The sequence below is a fragment of the Pinus tabuliformis genome, chromosome 1_2, assembly GCF_031772625.1.
Source record: "Pinus tabuliformis cultivar Carrire ecotype Pingquan chromosome 1_2, CPIR1, whole genome shotgun sequence".
Lineage (NCBI taxonomy): Eukaryota > Viridiplantae > Streptophyta > Pinopsida > Pinales > Pinaceae > Pinus > Pinus tabuliformis.
The window spans coordinates 642,466,588-642,476,388 of NC_142298.1; the positions used below are offsets into that span (position 1 = coordinate 642,466,588).

Genomic DNA, 9,801 nt, shown 5'->3' on the forward strand with positions numbered 1-9,801 from the left:
AATTTGATTAATTTTACAAATATATCAATAAACATTTATAATTTGCATAGTAGGGATTAGTGAGATTCGCCAATGTTTTAAACTTCAAGAAAATTTTCCATCCTTAAAATTTTCCTTGATTATTTGCTCAGGGAGCAGCAGATGCTATTTATTTTGATAGGAATCGCCATCGCATCGACTTTCTTTATCCTTCAGCCTGGTTTTTTGGCTTCTAATGTTAATGAAAATGGAAGGTTTGTGCCCGAAAAACCTCATCGGGTTGTTTATGAGACGCCTGTTTCTCAATTTACGTAGTATCATTCAGGTTCGATGGTGAATTCGGGGGCTAAAGTGCCCCTAGGTTTGAAGAGAAAGTCCCTGCGAGTTGTCATGACGCATGGAGCTGGCTTTGTTGGCAGTCATCTACATGACAGGCTCATGGCAAGGGGTGACAGTGTTATTGTTGTTGACAATTTCTTCACAGGAAGGAAGGAGAATTTTTTGCATCATTTTGGCAATCCAAGGTTTGAATGGATAAGGCATGATGTTGTGGAACCCTTATTTTTGGAGGTTGACCAGATCTACCATTTGGCTTGCCCCGCTTCCCTTGTGCATTACAAACACAATCCTGTGAAGAATATCAAAACTAATGATGTGGGAATCTTGAACATATCCAAACTGGCCAAGCGTGTTGGGGCAAATGTTGAGGTTTGGATTGCTCGAATTTTCAATACATATGGTCCGCGAATGTGCTGTGATGATGGTCGGGTTGCAATTAATTTTGTTGCTCATGCTTGGCGCAAGGAGCCTTTGACAGTCTATGGAAATGGGGAACAAACACGAAGCTTCCAGTTCGTTTCTGATCTGGTTGAAGGCCTTATGTGACTTATGGAGGGCGAACATGTTGGTCTTTTCAATCCTGGGAATCCTGGGGAATTTACAATGTTAGAACTAGAACAAGTTGAAGAAAGAAAGGATGACTCTAACAGTGATTGGGACATTCCATTGCTAATGGAAGAAAATAGTAAGGAAGATGAAGAGCAGGAGCAGAAACAAGAAGAAGAAGTAACAGGAAATGTAATCAATAATGCAAGCCCAGAAAAGGCTGAAATAGACAGATTTGAGGTAAGTCCCCTACCAAGGAGATCAAGTAGGAATACTCGGTTACCTTCTAAATTGAAAGATTATGCATTAATGTCAAAGTTTTTAAACATTGTAGAACCTGCAAATTATGAGGAAGCAAGTAAATCTGATGCATGGAGGGCTGCAATGTATGAGGAAATAGAATCAATAAACAGAAACCATACTTGGGATTTGGTTGAATTGCCTGAAGGTAAAACCCCCATAGGATGCAAATGGTTGTATAAACCAAAAATAAATGCAGATGGGAGTATAGAGAAACTTAAAGCTAGACTGGTAGCAAAGGGTTACTCACAGCAAGAGGGAATAGATTTCGATGACACCTTTTCTCCTGTAGCCAAATTAAACACCATTAGAATGCTAATTTCCTTAGCAACAAAACACAAATGGAAGCTACACCAGCTAGATGTTAAGTCTGCATTTATGAATGGTGACTTGAATGAAGAAATTTATTTAGTACAGCCTGAAGGTTTTGTGAAAAAGGAGAAGGAACATCTTGTGTGTAAATTGAAAAAGGTACTTTATGGTTTAAAACAGGCACCCAGGTTGTGGTATGAGAAAATTGACTGATTTTTTGTACAACATGGCTTTTATAGGAGCTTGAATGATCCAAATCTGTATACCAAGTTTAATAAACAAAGGAAAATTATTTTGATTTCTTTGTATGTAGATGATATGATCATAACAGGTAATGCTAACATTCTGATCAAAGAAATCAGATGTCACAAGTGTATGAGATGGAAAGACCTCGGAAACCTTCATTATTGCTTGGGATTGGATGTATGGAAAGACTCTGGACAAACCTTTCTTACTCAAGGGAAGTATGCCAGAAGCTTGCTGGAAAGGTTCGGAATGGAGCAGTGCAGATAAACAACAACAACATTACAGCAAAACTTAAAGTTGAGCAGTGACGGCGGTACTAAAGAGGTGGATGCAACCATGTACAGACACCTAGTTGGCAGTTTGATATATCTGACTACAACTAGATCAGATTTGGCATATTATGTTAATGTGTTGAGCCAGTTCATGTCAAAACCACTCGAAAGTCACTAAGTCGCAGCAAAAAGTGTGTTGAGGTATCTTAGTGGTACTAGTAATTATGGCATTTTGTACACTGACACTTCTGATGTTATTCTAGCAGGTTTTTACAGATTCCGATTAGGTAGGTAACTTGGATGATCAAAGATCTATCACAGGTTATGAATTCAGCATTAGATCCAGGGTCATAGCATGGAGCAGCAAAAAGCAAAGCACTGTAGCTCTGCTTCATCGAGAGAAACTACTGTCAAAAGAGATATGTGTTGAATATTGTAAAACTTGTGATAACATGGCTGATATTTTTACTAAGCTTCTTGGGCGTGCAAAGTTTGAATTGTTTAGAGGGATGTTAGGAGTTCAGGATAATCCTTTCTCCATTAAGGGGGAGAGTTGAAAATAATTAATATTATTTTGTATTAATGGAGAAATGGTTACACCAGTTGTAACGTATCTCCTTAATTTAGGATTTGTTCCTAGAGTTTAGGAGTTTAGTTGCAACTTCCTGATCTCTAGTAATGTACTTAATGATGTAATTTCTCATTTGATGGATGTAGAGTGTACGGAGAGAGTTCTCTTTGTTTGAGTGCAGTCTCCAGGTTCAATACTCACCTATGAGCTGCAACTCCTTCTTTTTCAATTCAAGTCTGATTTTTATCTCTATGTAAAACAATAGCGCTCGACCAATGAATTTCTCTTCATTCGCAACCTTTGAATAAAGGCAATTATCTGTCTAAAATAATCAAACAACAGTGTCCACAGATCATTTATCCACGAGGCCTCACAGCTTTCCACAAAAATGCCTTCATTTAGCTGATATCTTGTGTCAAAAAGACCCATTAGTATCCTCATAGAAATTGCCTCAATGCAGTTGTTTACAATACGCATCTCTTCAGACAAGGGATGAAATTTTTTATAGTTTCAGAGAACTTCAAGCTTGTCTTCCTGGATTTTTTTAGTATTACTTGATTGAAATAAAACTCACTTTGTTTGCAAAGATAACCTCTGCAATACTCTTTTGTCATATCCAAAAACTCAGCTGCGCATCTTAGAGTAGCAATGCTGAAAGGATTCATGAGGATCAAGGAACCATAACAGTAAGCTTCTATCGTTTCAAAAAATTTCGCCCTGTCGGGGAAGGCTTGTGGGAGATAAATCTCATTCCCTTCTATTAGTTGCCGCTTCAAGGAATTGCTTCTTGAAACCAAGGGAAACTAGCCATTCAAAACAATAACAAAAGATAAGGACGTTAAAATATTTTGTTTCCAGCATTACGAAAAGTTAGTGTTCAGAACAACTTAATGAAATTGAAATTCAGTCCATTTTGAGCTGAAAATAAACTTGTGAATCTTGAAACTGTGGCCTTTATCATACACTATAACAATTATTGGAAACCCTGTGGTTTCACCCCATGACCAGACGCTTCGTCGTAGAATATCTTGACTAACTGCATATGAAGTGTCATAATGGTCGTTTTTGAGTAAAATGTAGGTGCCACCATTGGGGAAAGCTAGATTCTTGCCATTGTGGCATGTGTTATTCATCGCATCCCCTAAAGAGTTTGATGAACAATGGTTTCTTCATGATCTTCATATATGGCATCCACAACACCAACTCGCCAATGGATTAAAAATCCTCACGAGAGATTATCATATCGTCCATGTCAACTGATGGCAATAAATCTTTTAAAAACTTACAAAATCTTGGAGAAGCATGGTTGGAATATGCAGGGACCTTTCACATCGTTGGAATTTTGTTTTGGTGGAAAAAATCTTATAATCCTATTTTGCTCTGAATGCAGCCACATAGCAATTTCGAAGCTTATTCTAGTTGGTTGTGATTGCATGTAAGTTGCGTCAGGATTGACATGGAAAACAGAGCTAAATAAATGAATTGAGCCTCCCTCACACCTCTCATTATCATGTATTTATGGTGCTTGTGTGCCTATTGAATGTCATATTGTTCCCCTGCAATGATTTTATTTCACTTGTTTAGACATGGTCCCTTATTCTGAGTCCTAACCATTTTGTTTGCACGCAAAGCTAGATTAACCAAATTTACAAGGTATCTGATATTCATATGTAGGCTATGTGGGTGAATATGCAGTTAAGTAACTCCCAAAATTCGTGACAGGTCAAGTCTACCCGCTAGACTTTGCTAACATTTGCGACTGTGACTATATATTGGAAATTTCCTTAGTTTAATGGGAAAGGGTATAAATGACGTTTTGATAAAAATATCAACCGTCAATAATATGTTTTGCACAACTACAAACACATCGAGAGAAATGGTCATTAAAAAATTATGAACGTCAAATACGGAAAAAATGCCCTATGATGGGCAAAATTCCCGTCAAATGCGAGAATCTCCCATGGACAATCATTGCCACGAGTAACAGCATGTCCATCAGACTTGTGGAAATATAATAAAAAGAAAAGAAAGAAAACATGTTTATATATATATAGCATGTTTATAATAAAACTATGTTTATATATCAAAAAGTAAATTTGATATATATAAATATATTGAGAAATTAAAAAATTATTCTTGATTTACAGATAAATAAAAACTAATGAAAGGGAGCCCTAAAAATTACTAATGAAAAAGAGCCATTAGCCTACCAAACTTGGAGTTGCTTAGGTTGTTTAAGCTATAAAAGATTTGACTATTCCAGTAAATAACATGAATAAATAAGATGTGGTGTAATAGTTAAGTGGGGATATTTTGCCTTTACAAATTTTATGGTCTATAAACAAGACTATATATACTTGAGAGCGACTCCAAACAAAATTACTTTAATTGAAAAAAAACAAAAATAACAAAAAATACAAAAATAACCAACATAATAATTTTTTTTTCATAAAAGCTCACATAATAATATGTACGCATAGCGACAATCAATCTAGTTGTATTGTAATTTACAAATACAATCAATCCACTGAACTTAAATATCAATGTAGAGTACAACAATGGTTGGGATGAATTATGCCATTCTTGATATCTATGTGATTCTTGATATTTGAAGTTGAGAGTCCTAACACTAGTTTTTTTAATTTTCCGCGGGATAATATGCAAAGCAAATAATGCGAACATCATTTCCATCTTCTGTTTCCATCAAAATTGAAGTCATAGAAGATGGAAATGATGAACACAATATTTACTATTGCTGCACTTTTCATGATCATCACAACGTTTCTTGCATGCATAGTTTCAGCACCTTCAAACCAAATCGTGTCTTTGAGTAGAGCACATGTAACAATTATATGACAATTTTATAAAAAAGATTTACAAAATACATCAATAAAAAAAAATTAGTTACATTAACATACAACTATTAGGCATTATGTAATGACCGCTGGTAACAAACGGATACACATAAACATCATTTAAATTTACTTACGGAATCCGGATAGTCTTATATGTCAATATATGTTAAATTAAATGAACAGGTGAGGAAATCTAGATGGGGACCCTACTCCTTAATTGTGCACATTTATTCAGGGCATATTATGTTGTATTGGCTCTTGTACGTGGTAACATGCAATGAGCAGTTGGACCCTGGGACAATACTCGTGTTCGATCTCGCCATCTATTTCGTTCTACCACCGTTGATCTTAACCTCGAAATATGACAACAAAGTAAGGGTAGTGTTTGGTCCTCTAACCAATTTTTCGCACTCAAGCCTTGGAGGTTTAATTGTTATAGTTTCTCTTGTGTCTCCTAGAGCCCTGGCAATCTGACGACGAAGTAAGGGTAGGGTTTGGTCCTCTAACCAACTCTTCGCACCCAAGCCTTGGATGTTTAATTGTTACGATTGCTCCTGTGTCTCGCGCTGCTCTGCGATGGCCGGGTCTGTCAAAAGCCACCAACAGTATGTTGCGTTCTCTATGGTTTGAAATAATAGAGACAGTTGAATTTGTGGTTTGAAACAATAGAGACAGTTGAACCTACTGGCGCGGGTATGCCATAGAGGTTGGTAGATAGTGAGTTTCATTTGCTCAGTTTTGAGGGTTTGACATTTGTTTGGGGTTCTGCCTTAAACTTGTTCTAAAGGTCCATCACCATTATATATAGATGGCCCAAGAGGTTTTGGAGGTCATGGGAGACAAAAAGCACCATGAACCATTTGAAAAAGGTAACCCTTTCGCAGCGAAATTTCATAGCAACAATTTTCATTCCAGTCTCTATTTAGATAAGGTTTTTCTTCTAATCCATTTTTTTTCTCTAAGCTTTTTAATTCGTAGCTGAGTCCAATCGTTGGTCTACAAGTAGGCGATTCACCGAGGATATGTACTTAAATCAGGTAAGAACCCTCCTAGAGTATCATTTTGCTTATGTATATGAATGAAAGGTTCTAGCTCAATTTGTATCTACTGATTTTCGACCTCTATTATAGGTACGCTAATTCTCGGAAGGTTTGAAGTTCAAGACCATGGCCATTAAAGCCTTAATAGTTCACAGTGTCCTGGTTGATTTACACGTTGGAGCTAAATCTTTTGTTGTTATTGTTCTGGGCTTAATTGTTTAAGGGTTTCTTTGGAGGGTTTTCTCCTTATAAACGGGTTTAAGTTATTAATATATATACTAGTTTCTTTTGCTTTGTCTGGTCATATGACAAGCTCCAACTGTCAATAGTTCCTTTTTTTGAAATGTAAAGCTATGTGAGTTGAATATTTATACTTGGCAATTGTCGGTAGTTTGATTAAGAAGGACTATGAAACTGTTTCCATTTTGATTTGAAGGATGGATTATAATAACTTTCTTAATTATTTGAAGGAGAGGCCAAGAATGCCTATATTTGGCTTTTCTGATAGCATCGACCACTTCATCGATTGCTCCTAGTTTAGGAATACACGCTTTGAGTTTATTACTGTGTTAATATGAAGTAAATACATTGTTCTCAATTTCCTTGTGGATCGATATCCTATGACAGTTATGCAACATTTATGTTATGTAAACTGTACTTAATCAGTTGTGATAGTTTATTGCCAAAAAATAATGTAGCGTTCCCTACCACTCATTATATAGTGTTTATTCATTACGTATAACCTTTGATGATAAGCTCTACCAAAGGTTTCACTTCCATGTGATGGTTAGCTGTTTTGCTTAACTCAGAATAGGGAATTGTTTAATATTTGGATGAACTTTAATCTTCTGTTCTACTAATATTTATGGTTAATATGAAGTTTTCCAGAAAGGATATTTACAATTCCCTTTATTTTAATGATAAGTTATATTTGCAATGATACTTTCTAGGATTTATATTAGCATATTCCAATTTCTACTCTATAAAACAAATAATTATGTTGTAACCATTCAATTAATCCATTATCAATTAAGCATTAGCATAAGCTCCATGGTTATTAGTTCAGAATTAAGCCTTCTATCCTGCTTATTTGTTTAACCTGCAAGTCAATAATAATATCTACAGTCCAGTATTAAATCTTTAGAAGCTTTCTATCTTACTTATCTGTTAACCTGCAATTAAAATATATTTCGGAAAGTCTCTCATCCCAGCCACGAGTCTAAAAGTCACGTCCAGACTCTCCCTCGAGCACTTTCTATATTTCACACTGGATTATATCCAGTTACAGTCAGTAGCTCCTCTTCCCCTCTCTATATTTTTCTTTCAAGGCAAAGGGTAACTATTTCTTGGTAACCGATTCTTTTAATTAAACAAAACAGTTTTATTCTTGTTAAAGTATCATTACCAATAATTTAGGTAATGAAAATATATATTTCTTGGCCACTCAGTCAGTTAAGCGATGAATTTATGCAATTCTCCATGCTACCTAAATAGAATTTCCTAAGCTCCCTCCCAATTCAATTAAGAGGATGTTTTTTTTATCAGGTAAGAGTAGGACCTTCTATTAAGCTTAGCTAAAATACATAATTTACAAGAAACCGCACCCGCTCTGTGAGAGTTCAACAGTCAGCAAGGCAGGCTGAACCAAACCAATTATCCAAAACCAAGAGAAACCTAAACATGAAAACCGAGGAGAACCGCCAGACAGTTAAGGCACAAGGCCATCTTGTAGTGCTGTTGTGCAACAAATGAAACTAGAAATCCTTGGAGAACCATTCCATCGAACCGGAGGTCACAAAAGGCCACAAATGACTCGCCGTGGGTCCACAAGAGGTCTCACCACATGCTAAGCTGAAAACTATCAAATGGACTCGACAAAAATTAAAATCATACCACTCTAATATTTTTTCGGGTCTGACCAACTAGCATAAACAAATCCCTGTCGTTGATTAACTTACTAAGATCCAACGGTCTTCGTGAATATCGGGAGGTCGAGAAGCGCGAGAGTTAACTGCCCGGTGAGGGCAGTTTTCTCTCACCTCACCCTACCACGCATGGAATCAGATCCAATCTCAAAAATACCATAAACCATTCGGACCCCGCCCGATATACCACTTTTGGTTTTGGAATGGTTGTTGCGCGGAAAAACCAAACACTTCCTTTTGCCACGTGTTGTCCTTCAATTCCGTCCCACGAGCAGATCTTGAGACAATCCTGTCCACCTAAATTCTCAGTCAAACACCAACTAAGCAAAACAAAAATGGAAACCTCATCCTGTGGTGCTATCTGAATCAGTCCTTTCATCATTCAACCAAAAGAATTCCAGACTATGGGCAACAGTCGAACCAAGGCGGGTTAGACCGTGTGGGGTTCTCCATCCACCCGCTGGTCTTCTGAGTCCCTTTGATCTATCCTGTTAGTCCATAGTTCCATATCCTGGGTTCCCTTACTGAGACAGTCCTCCCATAATTTTCCTGGAGGTAACAAGTCCCAAGCATACCTAGAATCCCTGTCCCAATTGGTGACTCCTTCATTTGCCAAACGATCCGCTAACATATTAGCTTTCATTTTCACATGAATAAATCTGACAGTTTTAAGGAGGTGAGAGTAGATGCGGTAAAAAACCCGCAGAAGCTTCCAGTGATTCGACACTTTATGTGGAGAGGCTCCATTGCTGATTTTCTTAGCCACTCTAATAATTAATTCCAAATCCACTTCAATTATAACATTGTGTGAACTTGAATCCACCATGGTTTTGAAGAATTGCTCTTATGCCATGAGCTCAGCCATGTTATTAGTGGCCTTCCCCAAGTGGGCATGGAATATTTTATGTATTTTTCCTTGATCATCTCTTATGGCATCCCAAATCCCGCTAATCCCGGGTTGCCCTTTGCTGCTCCATCAATATTAACCTTTAAGAAACCATAACGAGGGGGCTTCCAGATGTTAACACCTTTATTTATTAGGCTTACTTTCTTTATTATTCCCAGAGGACTGATAGACTAGAGACCCAAGTGAAGTATAATTCTCTCCTCTTTGGGCAGAGCAGGATCTTTAGGAAGGGTCCTCAACAAGCTTCTTATTGTGTCTTTGAGCTACCTTAGAATTTGATCAATTATGAGTTGGGGCATGCTTGTTTTTTTCTTTGAAGATCCAACTGTTGCGCTCCTTCCAAATATTTCGGATGACAAAGCCTGGAACCAAAATCCAGGCTTTATTAACAATCTCATTCCCTGAGAAGTTTTTCCTCCAGTTCTTCAAAGTGTTCGATATGCTGAGACTATCCCTATGAGTTTGTCTAAAAATGTAGGCCACCCAATCCCACACCGTTGAAGTGGAAG

The 9,801-nt window shown here is 37.1% G+C and overlaps 1 pseudogene; it reads left to right on the plus strand.

Moving 5' to 3' along the window:
- The first annotated feature begins 369 nt into the window (after positions 1 to 369).
- On the plus strand, positions 370 to 864 carry LOC149207298 (UDP-glucuronic acid decarboxylase 4 pseudogene; annotated as a pseudogene).
- Positions 865 to 9,801: the final 8,937 nt, after the last annotated feature.